This window comes from Oreochromis aureus, linkage group 3 (assembly GCF_013358895.1).
Source record: "Oreochromis aureus strain Israel breed Guangdong linkage group 3, ZZ_aureus, whole genome shotgun sequence".
NCBI lineage: Eukaryota > Metazoa > Chordata > Actinopteri > Cichliformes > Cichlidae > Oreochromis > Oreochromis aureus.
In genome coordinates this window covers 95,683,855-95,703,973 of record NC_052944.1, presented here as the reverse complement: position 1 = coordinate 95,703,973, position 20,119 = coordinate 95,683,855, and the positions used below count along the sequence as shown (strand labels likewise).

The 20,119-nt window shown below is 41.4% G+C and overlaps 1 protein-coding gene across 1 annotated transcript in view; it reads right to left on the bottom strand.

Annotated features, from left to right (window-relative positions):
• The window catches only part of LOC116333456 (ribonuclease inhibitor-like), a 47,036-nt gene that overhangs the window by 23,391 nt on the left and 3,526 nt on the right, over window positions 1-20,119 (bottom strand). The gene's annotated exons all lie outside the window — the stretch shown is intronic.

The following is a 20,119-nucleotide window of genomic DNA, read 5'->3' as shown; positions in this document are numbered from 1 at the left end:
GTTATCCAGAGGCGAGCAGAGGGAAGCAGTTTCCCCCTGATGAGGTTTATCAGCAGCACATCCACTGAGGTGGACTTTCTAGGGTCAGTTAGGATTGTAGTTTTGTGGAAGTCCAGAGGAAGTCGACACTCATCCAGACCATCAAAAATGAACACAACCTGGAAGTCTTCAAAGCTGCAGATTCCTGCTTCTTTGGTTTCAGTAAAGAAGTGATGAACAAGTTCCACCAAGCTGAACTTTTCCTTTCAGCACATTCAGCTCTCTGAAAGTGAATGGAAATATGAACTGGATGTCCTGGTTGACTTTGTCTTCAGCCCAGTCCAGGGTGTATTTCTGTGTTAAGACTGTTTTCCCAATGCCAGCCACTCCCTTTGTCAGCACTGTTCTCATTGGTTCATCTCTTCCAGGTGAGGCTTTAAAGATGTCTTCTTGTCTGATGGTCGTTTCTGGTCTGTCTGGTTTCCTGGATGCTGTTTCAATCTGTCTGACCTCATGTTCATCATTGACCTCTGCAGTCCCTCCCTCTGTGATGTAGAGCTCTGTGTAGATCTGTTTCAGAAGGATTGGGTTTCCTGCTTTAGCGATGCCCTCAAACACACACTGGAACTTCCCCATCAAAGTAGATTTAAGGTTACAATGACAAACTGCAGCTTGAAGTTCTGAATAAAGGAAGAATATCATTTTCTTTTTATAAATGCCATACAAAAACTTATTTGAATACATGTTGATACATTTCTTCACAGAGTAATAAGTGTTCCACTTATTACCAACATCTTAAATCTTTAGATAAATCCTCTTACTGCTCTGCAGACGGTCAGCCAGCTCCTCCTGCTTCATTCTCCTCATGAAGTCCACTGTGATCTTCACAAATGCCTCTCTGCTGCTGCTCCTCTGACTCTCTAAGCATTCTGGGTAATCTGGACTCAGAACCTTCTGGATCTTCTTCAGCTCGTTCTTCACAAAAGTGATGATGTTGTCCTCCAGCAGCTGGAACAGAATACTTCATGAATGAGCCAATCAGACTGAAATCATGGAGCCAAACATCAGATCCATGTTGGACACACTGACAATCCACTGGTCTACAAAGAGCAGCATGGAGATGACTGTGAACAGAATAGATGTAACAGTAGTTGTTGTACATGTACAGACCATAAATATGGAGTCCAGCTGTGTTTGATGCTGCTGGGCAGACTGACCACTGGGAACCTCTGAGCTCTGCTGGTCCACTCTGTGGAGGAACCATGAACAATTAGATCAACACAGGATTAAGAACCAAATAACTTCATCTGAATCAAGTCTGTCAAGTTTTAAACTCTCAGATTGTGAACATATCAGTAATTTTCAGTCTGTTTTCATAGACGTCCTTTCAGTGGTGATGTCAGGGATGATTTTGAAGAAGCTCATTAAACTGAACCATCAGCAGATCACTGCTCCAAAACCAGAACATGATCCGAGGTCTCTCCACCACCAGAACACCAGCTTTACTAACGTGGTAGATCAGTGTAGTACAGATCAATAACTGATGAGTCATTTGATCAAAATCACTGAGTGCTTCACATCTGACCCTCTGATGTTTCTGTGGACATTTTGCATATTTAATGAATGTCTGACAGTTTTACATTCATTCTATGAATACAGTGGAAATGTTGTGTTATAGTCTCCATGTTTTTTCCAGCATCATAAATTCTTAAGTTCAGAAAATTAGATTCTTTTTTCACAGCTGGAAAACAACAACATTTATTCTCTATTGAAATCTGCATCGTCCACTCCAAAGGTCACAATCTGAAGGTAACATCTGGTTTTGTTCCCCGTGAATAAATCTGAGCATCAGTATGGTGGGATTATCCACTACATCCACACCACTGTGGTTCAGTGTTGTCCTGATGGAGTCTGATTAACAGCAGCCAGTATGATCCAGGCTTTAGCTGCTGGGTCTCTGTGTGACCTCTCAGACTGTTTAACAGATCAGACACAAAGATAATCAGAGCAGCTCTGTTCTTTAAAGACAAACATGAACCCACTCAGGTCACACTTTCCCCACAGATATCAGCATCACTGTCCTCAAACAGCAAATGACCAAGTCTAACATTTTGATCTTTTCTCTTTCATTGTTTTCTTTTTAATGAATCTTTGTAACAATCTGAGGATGTTTCAGGTCAGATTTATCCAGGAAACACAAACATGTAAAGGAGTCATCACAGCTCTCTGACCTCGTTGGTCCAGGTTCACCACTGAAGTTTAGAGGTAGATCTTTGGACCGGTCACTCCTCACAGACGGACAGCTGGATCCTGCAGACTGTGACCTCTGACCTCTGCAGACACAAACATGATTGAAGCAGCTGTGATCACACAGACTGCAGATAATGCAGCTGTTTCCTGTTAGTAACATCCTCTTAGATTAGAGTTCAGCTTTTACAGGAAAACAAATCTCCCTGAATGCAACAGTGAGAAACAGTCTGCCTGTGTGGCTGTGATAGCTGCCGTTAGGAGCGCTCATGTGTTTGCAGTTAGACGAGGAGATGTTACCATCATGGACATGTTAACAAATCCTGCAGCATCACGTGGCACAAACACTTTGTGTTCCTGTCATCTGCAAGCAACAGAAAGTTCATTAATAAAGGCGGGATGGAGACGTGAATGTGATGGTTCTCCTTCATCCAGCTGTTACACACATCTGCGCTCACACGACGAGCTTTTGTCTAATAAAGCAGCTACTCTCTGAACACTTTTTTGAAGAGGAGCTGCACAAACCTTTGTTTGCTTTCTAGAGCAGCATATCATCCTCACAGAGCACAGCTGGCACGCTTGTTTCTGTTAGCTTAGCCACCAGGCTAAAGTCAATCTACCCACTGCTAGCAGCTGTTTCTATCATAGTTTAGGATCCAGATGTGTGAGGTCTAAATTTACACCTGTGATTAAAATAAATAGTTAAAAACAGACAATTGTGTCCAAAAGTGTCTTAAAACAGATAAAATGACAGTTACAGCTGAGCCTGTTTTTCCTTTGAGACACTGCTCTCCTATAGAGATGCATTTTAGAGACCAGGAAACATCAAAATAACTTTAAATCAGAGAGTTCATGTTACTAACAGCTCACCTCTCTGCAGCAGAGACTTTAAGATCAATGGAGGAAGTTCTAGACCGGCAACTCTTGAAGGACACACAGCTGGAATCTGAATCTGAATCTGAATCAGGTGGAGGTCCAGGTGGGTTCCTGTGAATAATGATGGAGCAATGATGTGAGTGCTGAGCTGTGACATGGAGAAGAGTCATGGACAGTTAGAGATGGTCATCTCACCTCTGAGCTTTGGTCTGGCTCTCATGTTCCCCACACAGAGTGCTTTTAGAGGGAGGGACTCCCTCCTCTCTGTCCTCACACTGATCCATGCTGCTCAATTCAGCTCACACACACTTTCTAACTTCACCTGCAGAGGAAACACAAATCATTCATGTGCACATCAACTGAAATCCTCCTTTCCATCATGTGTGCTGTCCAAATATCAGCTGCTTCTTTCCTGCCTCATCTCAGTGTCAGCTGAATGCAGTCAGACAGCAGTGTGAGGCAGAGGAAGCTGCCATCAGCTGCTCTACTATCAGTCCACTAGATGGAGCCTGAAGCATACACGATGCATTCACTGACACACACTGATTCACTGTGACTGGAAGCTTCAGTCAGTCCAACACGTGAAAAACATTTTAAACATTTCAGCTGATCCATGATTCAAAGAGGATCAGCAGAGTTAAAGCTTCACACTAATTATTCCTGCTGAGTTTGCAGAGAACTGCACACACACTGATTCACTGCTAATGAGAAGCTTCTTCCATCCAGTGATGATGTTTCAGGATTAATGTGGACAGACCATAGAGCTAAACATTGCTTTCCATTTTTGTGTGGAATTTATCTTCTAGACTGTTTTTTCCATCAAATATCAGTTAGATGTTAAATGCATATTAAAGAGCTAATATTTGTGTGTGAATGTGTTCAGCAGCTGAATACACTCAGTTTAGTGTCATGAACAAGAAAAATTCATTAAACTGTCAAAGCAGAAATGATTTTACTAAAGAACAAAAGAACTTCACCGACTGATTTTTGACCTGCTTCTGCGTCTAAGGGTTAATGGAGGTTAATGGAAATACAAAGACACACAGTTTGTTGTGTGAAGAAATCAAACATGAGCTGAACAAACAGTAAAGTTCCTAAAGACAAACTGTTAAAGGAGGAAACAAAGCAAACTTACAGTTTCTTCACACCAACAACAAGCTCCACTCCACACCTGGACACTAAACACAGACACACAGGTGAGCTGCTTCCTGGAAGGAGGCGGGACTCCACCTGAAGGAGGACAGGTGGGAGGGCAGAGGAAGGGCAGCAGTTATGTTCATTTAACAACATCGTTCAAAAATTGTCCCAATTCGAAGGCTGCTCGAAATGCGGCCCTCAAATGCGTCCTTCATTTCCCTGAATTTTAAGGATGTGGCGGTATAGACTTTGTGGCCCAACATATCCCACAATTCATAGCGCGGCGGTGGGTGTGGATAATTTTGCCGGAAAAAAAATGGCGGAAGTGGAGCGGCGAAGAGTAAACTTTTAAAAGTAAGTACTGAATATGATGTCACTTATTTATGTGCAAATGTTTAATAATGAAGAACATTAAAACATTACTGTTGGCCACATGGGTGGAGGGGCTATGGTCTTTTAGGGTGGAGATGGTAGTTCTACCAAAATAATTGCACTTGAGCCAAAAATATTGCACAGATCATGGAAAGACTGAGATATTGCACATAGATGATCAACAGCAGTGTCAGAGTGGATGTGTTGGGGAAGTCTGTTCACACTCTTAGTTAATTAAGAGTCCTGACAGCCCACGGGAAGAAGCTGTTCTTTAGTCTGTTGGTTTTGCACCTGATGGATCTGAGCCTTTTTCCAGAGGGCAGGATGTTGAAGAGGTGGTGGTTAGGATGGAGGTGGTCCTTTATAATTGCCCTGGCTCTGGATAGACATCCCGAGCAGGCAATTAAGTCCAGGGAGGGGAGTGGACAGCCGATCACCTTCTCTGCAGTTCTGATGACCCCCTATAGTCTTTATAAAGAGGGTCACTTTTCACTGATGTACATCACCATGGTAACCTACGTTGCAGACTGTGAATGATTGAGGAGTAAAAGCATGAGCATGTCCTTTTAACCCTGTTGTCCTTCAGCTGTGCTGTGAAAACAAAGAAACTGAAATGACCTGTGAGCTTGTTTCTGGTACAGCTCTGAGATCTGACTGTAAACACTGAAACCTGATGTTCCAGTTTGAGGATCATGAACCCTGAAGGTGATTGTTTTTCTTACTTTTTCACTGCCAGATACAAAGAATCACCTATGTGCCTACTACAACTTTAACACTTCAATTCTGAAGTGAGTGAGTCACTCTTATAAGCTTCTTCCTGCTCCTCCTGCTGTGTGATCTACTTGTTCATGCCCCCTCAGTTTAATTCCATATTGCAGTTTGTCTCAGGTCCCTGAAGCATATACTCAGTCTTTATTACAAACATGTTCACTGACATAACCAACCGAAGTGTGATGAACACCTACTCTGCCTGTTTGGTCCTTCTTTCTGGTTTTGTGTAAAGCTGTTTAAACAGGACCCGTTAACATTTTCTCTCTTTTCTACTGAGCAGACAAACATGATGTGTTTTGGGTTTAATTCTGGATGAACTCCTTCTTTAATCTGACTTTTAGACATTTCACAGATTCTTTTCTTGCTCACAAATGAAAAAGAAATGACAGAGATCGTCTGTACTCCTGCCCACGATTAAAAACACACTATATTATGTTTTGACTATTAATCATTTTCTCTAAAAAATAATAAATCATATCACAAGACTACACAAGAAAAGTAAAAAACATTTAAAGACACAAATAAAATTAGTCTGATATAATGGATCCTGATCATGTACAGACTTTACTGTGTAGAAGCTGTGTGCAGCTTCTGACCTTCATCAGTGTGTTTGATTTCAGACGAGTTCAGGGTAAAGTTCACTCTTTAACATGATACCTTGTACCTTCAGCCGTGTTGTGTAAACAAGCAGAGAAACTGAACTCTCAGTTTGTTTCTGGTACAGCTCCAATATTTGACTGTAAACACTGAAACCTGATCTTCCAGTTTGAGGATCACGAACCCTGAAGATGATTCTGACTTTTTTCTGTCAGATACAAAGACAACAAACTAACAGTCTTCTACAGTTATCAATAGTGTTTTTTAACAGAAGAATATAGTTAGTCACTCAGATATGTTTCTTCCTTTTCCTGCTCTCAGCTCAAAGGCACAGTGGGATCAACTCATTGATGTCCCCTGAGTTTAATTCTATATTGCAGTTTTTCTCAGGTCCCTGCTGCAGACACTCAGTCTGTATTAGAGACATGTTTTCAAAGTTAACCCACCAGAGTGCAGCCATGATGAATCTACTCTGCTACCTTACTCCTTCTTTCTCAGTGGTTGCAGCTCAAGTGGTTGAGCAGGTCAGCTGCTAATCAGAGTGTTGGTGGTTCAATCCTCGTCTGTTTCAGTCTTAAATGGTAAATGGCCTGCATTTGTTTAGCGCTTTACTCAGTCCCTAAGGACCCCAAAGCGCTTTACACTACATTCAGTCATTCACCCATTCACACACACATTCACACACTGGTGATGGCAGCTACGTTGTAGCCACAGCTGCAATGATCAATAAATGTGCTGATTGGAATCAAAGGAATGACTCAGACTGAAGCTGTTTCTGCTTTTCTGTTATGTGGATCCGATCCAGACCTCCAGCGTCTGCCCTCCGCCTCACATTAGTCACCCAGCACAGCAGCTTGCCCATTAAAGCTCACACACTCTGAATGTAAGCGGTGTGTAAACAGTGGAGGGCAAAGTGTTGCTCTGACCTTTTCGGTTCACACAGTCATATCAGCCTGTTTGAGCTCTTGAGGTGAGACAGGATGACATCTAACAGCAGCTTCTTGCAGTGTTTTTTTATTGAATGAGAGGGTGAGATGTTATCAGAACAAGTAATGAGCCCAAACTCTCTGTCCTCAGACTCTTCATCAGTCCTTAAGTTGAGTGTTACTTACTGCTCCTCAGTAATGCTGGATTAGACTGAAACACAGCATAATCAGCTGAACTCGGCTGCTTTCTCTCAGCAGTGCGCACACAGAGAGAGACTTCGTTCTGCTGAATCTGTGACCAATGAAAGCTCATGAATCTGTTAGTGTGTTAGATTCATGCCTGTATACTTCTGGATGTGCTGAAAACAAAGAACAAACATGTAATCAGGCAGCTCTCCTCTGATAAATCCTGAGCTCCACCCGAGTCTCAGTCCTCAGGACCTCACACAGTCCCAGCAGTTTCTATCAGCAGGAACACACTGATCCTCCTTCAGGCTCCTCTCATTGATGTGAACTGTTGCTGATTTCACAGAAAAGCACAGTCAGAGCTGCCCTTACTATGATTATTGTGGTTAGTACGAGACTCACTGGCTGTGTCTTTGGATGGAAGTTAGCACGCCGTTAGTCCATCAGCCTGCATTGTGTTCATTGGCCAATGAAATGACAGCAGTGTGATTTTGTTCTCTGTTCCTGCTGCACACATGATCCAAAGGAACTCCTTTCCTCCTCCTTGTTTAGGACGACTGCAGTAAAATTCCCTCCATCCATCACTGATCCCAGCTGAGCCAAAGTCAACAAGAATCCATGAGAATCCTCCAACAGCAGACATTCCTGATGCACACTGACTCTACTCACTCTGATCACTTCATCTGGAACATCTGGAGTTTCCTCACAGCTGCTGACATTATTTACTATGAAGTCATCTTCATCACTTCAGCTTTTGATTCCAGGAAACAACAGCTGATCTGTGTCACTCTTTTTTTCAGCATCAGACATGTTCAGCTCACCTACAGCTGCTCAGTGTCTGAATATGAAGCCTTATGGAGAAATTCATGCTAACTGCTGTTTCCTTTGACAGACTCCATGTTTCTGTGCCGTTCACTCACTGAATCATCAGGTTGGAACCGACCAGACAGAGTTTACCTGTTTGATCAGCTGTTTGATCATCATAGTATCATCATAGAGTGTGGGCTCAGACTGGTTCTGTATTTGCAGTCTTGTCTCTGTGCTGAAGGACATCCTGAGTGGCCTCTTTATGGCCTCTGATCAGACTGACTGGAGCATGTGGAGCTCAGCTGCTCTGTTTTTGTTGTTTGGTTTGAAATATCAAGAAAAGAACATTTTGATGGAGGTGTCATTTTCAGGACAGCATGCTGACAGTAGTTGGTTGAGTTTTGAAACCTTAGCAGCACTGCTCTCATAACTGGTGCCATGATGGTCCTTTTAAACTGTGAGCCCTCTTCTAGGATTTTGGATGCTCACCTCTTCTTGATTGAATTTTAGTTTTAAAGTAGCTACGTTCCAATGTTCCTTTTTAAAGTATTTTCTATACTGATTTTTGGCCTTTTAATAGATTGATTCATAATTAAAAATGAGTAAGGTTATTCATGTAGTCCAACCAATTCCACTTTGTGATTTTGGGTCATATAGTTAATACTGAAGTCAGCTGGATAAATGTAACATTCATATTTGACTTATATTGCTTTAACCTGTGTAAATGTGTGGCTGGAACTGCTACAAATGTAACGTGACACGTATTTGACCAAAGATTAATGACATAAATGAAGATAGTGTTCTTCTATTTCAGTATTTCTCCACAATTTCATGGTAAATGGCCTGTATTTGTATAATACAGGCCTAAGGACCCCAAAGCACTTTACACATCCAGTCATCCACCCATTCACACACAGGTGATGGCAGCTACATTGTAGCCACAGCTGCCCTGGGGCGCACTGACAGAGGCGAGGCTGCCGGACACTGGCGCCACCGGGCCCTCTGACCACCACCAGTAGGCAACAGGTGAAGTGTCTTGCCCAAGGACACAACGACCAAGACTGTCCAAGCCAGGGCTCGAACCGACAACCTTACGATTACAAGACAAACTGACTACTCTTGAGCCACGATCAACATTCATGTTAAAATTGCTGCTGTACAGTTGGCTGTAACTAGGAAAGCATGTACTGTATAGAACTAGTGGATCTCTCCTGACGTTTGACACTTTCCATCCCAAAGGTCTCTTGGTTTAGTCATTAGACTTTTTGTCTGTCTGCATGTTTGTCCAGTTAATCCAGTTCACATCTACCAATGAAGTCCTCACCTCCCAGCTTCAGTCAGACTGGTTTACCTGTCCCCACACCAGTCACACCACTGGCTGAGAACATGGATAATGTGACCTGCAGCACTTTTGGTTCAGAGACAGCAAACAGTAAGGCAAAGAGAGAAGAACTCAGCCTGTGGGATTCACTGAAATATCACATTTTGCAAGTGTGATATAAATCCTCAGCACCATCCACAAACATTTGCATCATTTGCAGAGAACGTGGAGAATATTGGTGTATGAACGCAGCAGTACTCATGTGTTCTGCAGAACCTGCATTAGGAAAACACACAAAAATTCTCTCCACCTTCCAGAGAATTGGACTGTAAGTAGCTAATCATTATTTATATTCATAAATGTTGGGATTTCAGATTTCTTTTAAATAAGTTCATAATTGCTCTAAAATAGATATTTTCTTTGCTTGTTTTCTTTTTTTTTCCCATAATGCTCGTCTCTCTATAGGAAACCTACTATGAAACGGCTTGGCTTGAGTCAGAGCTACATTTACCAAAGAATCACAGACCCACGCGGTAAACACAAGAGAGATAAACATGTTTGTGAACAACATATGGAGACGTGAACCACCATGTCTCCATATGAGGGCAGTGGGTCTCAGGATAAAAACAAATGTTTAATGACTTCTTATCTTTGCCTCTTGTTGGTAGGTCAGCTCTGCAACTGCAGAGTTGCTTTTTGTGTCTGTGAACCCGAAGCTTGTATGGGCTTTGGCCTGCTACAGTGATAAAGCCTCAGACGGCCTTTCAGCAGCTCTCCTTGAGCTGTTTCACCATCTCTCTTTAGAGTGCAGGTTTCTGCTGAAGGAGTTTGCAACACTTTACGGTGGAAACACTGTCTGATGTTTCTGGAGGTCATTTAATACTTTAAGTTCAACATTTTCCAACCTGATATCTTAACGATATCAGAAATAAGTCATTCTGTTATGCTGCTGTATCAGGGATTGATATAAATTCATGTTTCTGTAGCTGATCAATAAAAATCATTGTTGTCTTCATTCATGTACAATAATTCTTTAGTCATAAAGCTTCAAACGAGCAGGTTCATATCTCAGTATTTCATCAACAACTGAGGACACTAGACTGTCATTCCTCAGTGTAACACAATACAGATCATACAGTTTAACAGCATTTGACATATTTCTGTATATAAAAATGTTTCAGGCTGAACAGTCCTTCAATGTTGACACTAGATCATATTTTCTCCTCTTATGTCCACTGGAGTCTGTTGGTGATCAGTCTCTGAGGTGTTATCTAATGATCTCCATCATTAATACACATTAAACACAAGTATGAAGCTGATAAGATGGTTCAAGATGCTGAGCTTTTAAAATGCTCTTAAACAGTCTCCTGCTGAGTTGCTTGGATTTCACTTGTAAATGTACCTCAGTGTTTGATAAATAAACCATTTTAAATTTACTTTGGTCACAAAAGCAGCAGAAAAATTAGATGTAACTGGTGTTACTGGCATATTTGGAGCCTCCTGTTGTCATGAAATTCCCTTCATGGTTTTGAACATGACTCACGGAGAACGCTGAGTTGTTAATCAATGCTTAAGTCATTAACCTACAGTCAAAAATGTCACCAAATGTTTCCCAAAAGTATTATTTCTCTTATGTGTGTTTTGTCAGGTTTGTTTCATGAATATTTGTCAGACAGAAGAAGGTGATATTCCAACGGAGCTGAAAGGAGAGCCGTTGATGCCTTACATTTGAAGAGCAGAGCAGCTGAAGAAAAGCTGTGACTCCATCGTGAGATGGACGATGTGATTCATCAGCTCCACCAGCAACACACTGACCTGCATTCATCCATAGATGACACTCAGGACCCTGGTTCCACAGCTGTTCCTGTTCACAGCTGCATCCAGTTAGAGAGGAAACTGTATAATGCAATGATGATGTTCCAGCGTCATGTTGTTGCTCCTCCTCCACATGCTTACCTGCCACAGTTTAACTCCGCCTCTCAGACAGTCATGTCACCTGATCTGCATGTTTTGCTGTACGATGACGTCATCTTGACGTTGACGAGGAGAAAAACTAGTTTTGTCCTGCAGATGGCGATCTTGCACCGTGTTCAGAGAGCCGACACTTTGATGTCGCTGCTCTACTCAACTTACTTTAGCCTGGGTTGGACTCTATATGAGCAGCTTCCACTCTGGTTTCACTGTAAATACACTTGTTTGATTTCACTTTTAAAAGTTGAAAAATAAATATTTTATTGCAAAAATGTTTGTTGGTACATTTTTTGAGGGTCAAATATCCTGTTTGATTTGAGGAATGAACTGTTAAGGTGGAAACAGTGAATCAGGTTAAAATACTTTAAATCAGTGCAGATGTATAATGTAATTTAACATGCTGATAATGGTTGTAGTGGGCTTGTAATGTAAATGTGTCTGATTAAATGTGACATTAATGGTGACGCTGCATAAACCTGATAAAACAGTTCTATTAGTGGGTCTGTGTGATCAGCATCAGTGGGTTAAGGTGAGGCCTTGACTAGTAGAACGTCATGTTGGTGTCTGACAACACATGAGCCAACATCAGACTCGAGCGCTACGATGCTAAAGATCAGAAGATCCAGTGTGACATCATAGTTACCTGGCAACAGCAGCCCTCATCTGACTTTATTGGAGGATATTTACAGCAGCAACACTGTTTAGTTTGATATGACGGATTAACAACATGCTGTGATATCCAGTTCATCTGTAATAGATACTGGATCTAATCAGTCAGCAGATATTTGATCAGCTTACTTATAACTATACTAGAAACAAACACAACTGTGTTGGTGATTCATGCAAACTTGCATATCAGCCTTTGAAGGTTTTGTAGTATTGAGAACAAAGAGGTTGTGTTAGGGCTGAAAAGCCCGACTTGTTCTCCTCTGCAGGTCATCAAATGCACCACAGAAGTTTGTATTTGCACAGCCTGTATATGTTTGATGGCTTTATTATTCTCTGTTCAAAGACAATAAATGTGGAAAATGTCTCATGTAGTATCAGCTTCATTTAAAATGACTGCAAACATTTAGAGAACATGTGCTGCTGTTTGTCCTACATTTCAACACTGAATGAACCCTGAAAACGTGATGGCAGGTGGCAGATTGGAGTCCACATGAAATATCGGCTGTATGAAGACTGGAAAATATAGATGATACAAATATGCAGCCAAACATTTGTGGACATGGATAAACTATCTGATTCAAAAAGCAGGAAGTGACACAGCTAGAAAATGAAAGTGTGTAACAGCTGAAGTCAAATGTAATGCAGAGTTGAATCTGCACTTGGATCCATGTGTGAAAGGTCCACATGTAGGGATCACATGAGTCCTGATGTTTGTCAGTGCAGCTTGATAACTCCATCTACTGTGGGCTACATATACTGGGCTGGTAGCTCCATAGTGTTGGAAAGAAACTATTCAATGTACAAAGTTTAAAATCAGAGGCTCTTCTAACACAGGAGCCATGTTGAGTTTAGATCACAGCGACCACCGGCAGTCTGAAATGGAATGAAGCCCATTGACAGCCAGCAGGTCTAAACAGGAACGCAGCCATTTGTATGCATGGCAATGATGTGGCTGCAGCTGACACAGGATTGGTTCAAACTAAACATCAGACGCATTTCACAGAGTTCACAAATAAACTCACGTTTTTATCTTTGAAGATCATCATAAAGTAGAATTGATGGTCCAGCAGACAACAGCAGGAGGTTTGAGCCCTTCTGATGCAGCAGAAACAGGATTTGGAGGAAGATGTTAATAGATTAGAAAGAATTGTACACTGTGAATCAATGCAAGTCTTTCTAGATAGACAGATCTTTAATAATCCTCAGGTAGGTTCCTCTGGGACAGTCACAGATAGAGACACCAATTCTGACATCCTTTGAAAGTTTTCATCACTCGTCATGTACACAGATGTTAATTCTACATATTCCTAGTACTGAACTCTAAATCAATATGAAGAAAATGCTCCTACTAATCTGCATATATGTTGATATCAAATCCTTTTCCAGCACATGGATAAATCTCTATAAATCTTTCAGTCTGATCAGAATGGGCACAGTGTTGTTATTGCAGCACTCCCTGATGTTTGAAAAGCTAAATGTCCATTTTAAAGTGGTCGTGTGTAGGATTGTGTTTCCTTCCTTTGTGCAGTTCTTACAGTAAACATGTTTGAATGTTTCCTGTTCCCCTGATGCTTCTTCCTGTTGGATAAAGTTGGTTTGAATAACATGTTCTTATAGGTTTCAATGAACTTCAAACTGTGATCCACTTACAAAACTGTCTCATTTTATTGGAACGATCCACATTTGCATCCATTCACGGTACATTTGACATCTGAACACGTTTGTACACATGATGAAAGGACAGATGGTGTTTGTGTGTCCTTCTTAAACTTAGTGTGAATGTTTCATGATAGGTTTGTAGCTTGAACCTATTCGCTGGAACGTTGAAGGCAATGTAATCACACAACAAGCAAGACCCAAGTAGGCAACATTCTTTATGTTTCACGTGCACGGGAGAGAACTGGACAGGCGCCGTTCCTTCGCTTGACCCCAGTTGCTCTCGTCCGTTCCCCCGTAACACTGCTCTTTTATTGTGGTTACATGAATATGCATAGGTTCATTAACATATGACATAGGTATACATGTGAACAAAGAATACCTTGTGTGTGGGGGTCAAACTGTGACCCCAGGAAGACTCCCCAGAGCCGTCCATCTAAACAAAAGGCACTTAGACTAAAACAGACATAGATACGTTTATCCTACCATAAAACAATAAGACAAGGTACGACCTCTCCCATGCTCCTAAAATGTGGGTGTGAAAGTCAGAGAGCTCTGGAATGCACACAAAGCTTGCAGACTATTAAGGATCAAACCTCTACCAATCTACACCTAATTATAAAACTCTAAGCATATATGAGTAAATATTTCTAAGCATAAATGACAATCACAATACAAATCTAACATTTCCCCCCTTTTGGCAATTATGCTAGAAAAGTCCCCAGTTATGATCACGTCATGTCTGACAGTGTCAATGCAAACATTTTTATACTCAGCATATGTAAACGTACACAGTTTGACAAATATATTAGCAGTTATCCAAGTTCTCATTGATCTCATCCAATGGTAAACTGCATCCTACAAGCAAACAAATGAATCGTTAATGGTCAAAAGAGAAATTAACATTTTCAAGATCACTCCAGCTTGGTTGTGCTCCTCTGCAAGACATGTAAATCACACGTCTCTCTACAGGGTGGTTTAAGTTCTGCAGGACATCATAAATGTCTCTTCCAGTTGTTTCCATCACTGTTCATAGGACCAGAGTCCAAATGTATGTAGAATAGACATTCAAACATACATTGAGTTTGTTGTTTGTCAACATCATGAAAGCTGCAGACCTCTTCAGCACTCTAGTTTTATGGCCTCTGCCAACCCCCATCACCTCACTTCAGGCCTCCTTGTCCTGTGGGGGATATTTATGACTCCTCCATTGTCCATCCTCTGCAGGAAAACCCTCTGTGGAAAGGGTGCTGGATTCAGTTATCTTACTGCTGTTATGATCCCAGCAGTCTTCAGAGTGCCATCGTGTGCACAGTACAGTGACACAGCATTAGGTGATGTTCATAGGAAACTGCTGTCATCACCACCATAGCTTCTGGTTCCTGTGCTTCTCACAGAATCATGATGCCATCCTTGAACTCCCCCTGCTCTGTCGGTGGAGCTTGGCACGCTCCCCTCATCCTTCAGGTGCCCGTCTGTCATCCACAATCTCCTCTGTTGGCCTCTGGAAAGCCCCCTTGGCACAGCTCTCATTCCAATGCAGCTTCATGGTTCTTGCTGTGGCTCCAAAGTCTGATCTCATGATGGGCCCCAAACAGCTCGACCTTTGGCCTCAACCACTGCCCGGACTGTCAGCTATGCCTGGAATGGGTTGCTTCTCACTGGGCCTCAGAAGATTTCTCAGGAGATTCCTTTCAGCAATACTTTAACTGCTGCACCTGTATTTCCTTGCTAGGAGGAAAAACTTCTATTTGGAGAGCATGTAAAGCATCATCAAACCACATTCTTTAGTTCAGTGAGCTTCATTTATGGACCATCAAAGCCTCATCTGAACACAGATGCACCACTTGCATAGGTTTAATACCTGTTGACTAACTGTTAATCACACAAAAATCATAAAAACATAGTTTAGAAAACATAGAAAACATAGTTTCATGTAACTCTGTAATTCTGGACCCCTCCTCTTGACGCATGGACACTCCCATGAGTCAACTCATCAAACCTAGATTCCTGTCTGAAAGAAAAAGGTTAGCTAGATCATGTCCCAGGCAACATCAGGGTGTCTCCCCCCTCTGGAGTAGCTCTGTAACCCTGCAATAAAAGCTGTTAGTGTGTTTTGCATAATAAGTTTGCTTCACATCTGGCTCTGCCTGGAGCCATCATACACACCATCATGGCCTGGAAAACAAGATCTGGAAGTAAAATCAAACTTCACACTTATAAACAATTGTATCATAAGTAGCAATAAAGCATTCAGCATCAGCAGGACAAGTACCACGTGCAGGTTTTCTCAAATCAGTAAACTACAATTATTGGCATAATTTGCCTCAGACATGGATCATCCCATGTACTCAGTTAACATTAATGTAATCGGTGACTTCCCTTAAGCAAAGTCACTCCATGTATTTAACACTAGGAGCTCAGTAGTGGCCAGCTAATGAGCCCCATATCAAACTATTCCACAAACACTGCATCTCTTATTTGCTTTCTCATGTTACTTGTCCGTCTCTGCTGAATCCTCTACATGCACTCTTAGACAAACAAACATCAGCAACACACATGGACAATCCTGGAGGTCAGGCAGAAGTTGACAGGGTCCAGAGGTGCTATAAAACGACCATAAAGACCATAGCTGTGGACAGAAGTGACACTAGTTTCAACACAGGGAATGTTTTACATGTTATTCACATCATCAAAGTAACCTTTAACATTTTCCCAAAAACACAGTGTAACAGCATCACCAACTCATAACCTGTAAACACAGTTTTCTTCACACATGAACCCAGAAATCCTGTAGTAGGAAAACATCAACCAGCTGTCCTGGTATAAATCACATGATCAAATCACATGAAGAACTGTAATGCTGTAGAAATGTTAGCGCTGCGCAGGTGTATACACACTTTCTCACAGTCACCTCTGTGAGCAACACAAAGTAGTGAATGACACCCCTGGTAGATGCACAGACACAGAAAGTGACATTTAAAAGGTTAAATCATCACGCAACCTCGATGTTGTTGTCATCTTTCTGCTCCTGTAAAAAGAAACACACATAGATTCATCTGCACCTTTGTCAGGTGGGGGTTAACTTCACACAGTGATGTCAGTCAGTCTGTCAGCTTCTGTCTGCTTTTACCAGTCAGTCAGTTTTATTTTCTCTCACTCATTCATTCATGCATTCATTCATTCGTTCTTTGCTGATAGTGGAAATTATTGTCGCATTTTCATTTCCACTTCTCAGCAAAATGACATCATTTCAAAAAGAAAAGAATTTAGACTGGATTTCCTCGTTGAATCCTTTTGGACAGGAACTTATTTTCTAATTGTCCCAGATAAGTGACTTTCTCCTGAGCCCATTTTAATGTGGAGAAACTCACTTGCAACAATTTTCTCGACGACGTGTCGTATAGCGCTTCGGTTCTAATCGTGCAGATCTGCTTCAAACGAGGTCATCAAACAAAACTTTCAGTGCACTGTGAAAGTATCAAAATAAAAAGGCCTCGTTAAGTCATGACACATGCTCCTCATCTCAGGAGGGTAAATCATACCATTAGCATGGTTTATCATACCATCATATTAATTGGCAGGCGCAACTTCACAACAAAAGAGAAATCATCAGCTAGATAAACTCCAAACCAACCATCAGCCACACAACACACAACATAAGCCTCATGTCTCATTAGCTATGAATTTTAATCCCCAGGACTGTACTTTTTACTCATTTAGGCCACAGATTTTATTTAGTTTTCCTTTTTCCCCGTCATCATAAAACATGTGACGTCATCAGGTATTTTACAAAAAACGTTTGTTCTTACGTATTCAGAGTTGTGTATCTGGGTGCAGGATTCACTCACACATCAAAACAGGAAATTCAGTGTTTTAGAGTCTCCACTCTAACAAACTCCAACACATCCCATTCACTCGTGCTAGAATTCAGTCACCTTTCATTAATCTAAGAACCATCACCTAATTTGCATATCAGCTATTAACCCACTAAGTTGACAGGACAACAGAAATGCATGTTCAAAATATTATCACAAAAATAGAATTTCCCTCATACAGTAAATTACTTGTGCTGCATCAATCAGGCAGAAAGCATCTCCCAATTTACTATATTAACAACTAAATTTATTGTCCGATCACTGGTTGGTCAAACCAGAATCTTTCCTTTTTTCCCACAAAAATTAAACTGTTGTCCTGCAACCCAGAGAGTTAACTGTCAGCATTGGGTAAATTCAGCATTTGATAACAAGTCTCTGTTAAATTTACACTATTTTAACACTGATGAGAGATAACAAGCCTATTTTCATTGCATGTGTGTTTCTGTTATTAGGCAGGTTTAATCAATGTGTCTGGAGTCGCATCTCCAGCAGGGCATGTTCTTAAAGCTGCCTTTCCTACACACTTCTCTGCTATTATTTGATCATTTTGTAACCAATGTGCTATGAGTCCACTGATCTTTGCATCACTTCTCATCACACTAAGTGACTTGGACAAGATGATAAACAGGCTCACATGCTTAAGATGGTGTCTAATCTTCATGAGCTCTCTTGTTTGTGTTAGTAGGGTTAATGCATGTTCTGCTTGTGTGTGTGATTTTGTATATGTTTCTTTTTGCAGTGTTTCAGATTCCTTCACAATTTTCCAACTTAAGCAGTCAGTTTTCTTTTCCCCAGGTTTGCTAACCCAAATTTTGATTTCCCACATTAAACAACAGCATTCCTCTGTGTTCTCACCTACTGCTCTCACTCTGTTGTCCTCTCCCACTTCAACAGTCCAACAGCCGGCAGTTCTTCTTCAGCTTTGTCCTGTGTTCCACTGTCTTTTCTTGCCATCTTGCTCCGAAAGTGGCAAATGTCAAACTCCAACAGTCTCCTCAGTTTTCCTCAAAAGTCCTTTTCACAAGCACAGTGACTTTGCAGCTTGTTGGAAACACAGTGTCATTCATCCAATCAGTCAGGATGATGGGTTTGCTTTTCTTCTCCGATGCTGTTTGTCCACACTGCTGCTGCTTGCTGGGACTCTTTGCTCAGGACTTTGCTGCTGCCTCTTATCTGCCATGTTATTGCTCTTTGGAACTGCATTCCTTGTCTTCAGGGAGGAGTGAGAGCTCACTTGTGAGGATGAGGGACACATGGAGTTGTAAATAAGTTAGCCAAAAACTTGGCCCGAATGTTTCCAATGATGTTAAACTATAATTTCCTTCCGACTGCTGCATATGGGAAATTGATCCAGGTCTGCGTTTCATCTGAAAGTGACAAAACTAAGACATTTCCATTATTATCACTGCTTAACCAACACACAGAACTCTCCTTTCTTAAAAGCAGAAAATGAGATTATAGTTGTTCTTGGCTAATAAACACAAAACCTTTTTCCTATTATTTTTCATCTATAATGTAGATTTTGTCTCTTTTTTACTCTTTTTTTTTCTTATAACTGGTGACCTGCAGAATCACCGCCCTCACAATTTGTGACAATTACATTTACACAGCGCACACACACACTGCGACTTCAGGCACATTCACACTCACTTTTTTTTCCATCTGCATAAATAAAACATATGGCTGATGATATGTGCCATGGTGATCCATAAGTATGATCACAAGTTTATTTAATTATTTTTCAACCCAACAAAGCAAATAAACAAAAACATGATGCTGATGCTATGAACACTCTACACACATGAATCAAGATCCAGGAAAACTGCTGCGCATCTGAAAGAAGAAGCTGAACTCACGGATACGCTACATACTCGAGTTATCATAGTTCTCTTCCCCTTTCTTTGATGAGTTCTCAGCCAGCTCCTGATCTGATAATGTGTAGCTTGCTCATCAGCTCAGAAGAGACAGCAACACAACCTCACACAGTGGTTGCGTGCTTTGCCCACAGTGGCAAAGACTTACACTTTCATATTCACTCAGCTTCTCCATCATGTAGTTTTCAACTGCTTCATATAGGGTTCAGCATAATAGTTGTTTTCAGAGGTGTGCTCTATATCTCAACAATGGCTCATATTAGGATGGCAGTTTTCAAACACGTCAAGTGCCTCTATGCACGTCATTAGGTAAAATATTTATCTATTTTACTTCATCTCATATGTCATTGTACTGAATTTGAGCAACCTTAAGCTTAATGCAGATTACTTTTAACAACTGGTTAAAGTAATGGTCTGGAGCACAGGCTGTTGTTGATCAGGGCAATCTAAAGAATCATCTAAAACATTTTGTGTCAGCACGGGGTGGGGGAAGCCATTCACCAGAGCATATCTTAACTGCTGCTGATGTGGGCTGGCCTACTCCACACGCTCTTCAAGGCTGCTGTTTTCCTGAAAACTTCTAACATTTGAGATTCTCCTGTGACTAGTTTACGCTCATAACAGTTATGAGAATACAAATACCTCGCACTGTTGGGAGTAAATTCTTGCAAAAATGTGTTGTCTCCCTGTGAGGCAGTCTCACTTGCTCGGGAACCCATGATAACAACAACCGTGTCACAGACCATGCCTGCTCCGCAGCATTCACACAACAACAACACAAAATAGGCCTATTGTCCAGCACAGTCTGGACTCCGCGGAACTTCTCAACGCCTCACAAAGTGGCGGAGAACT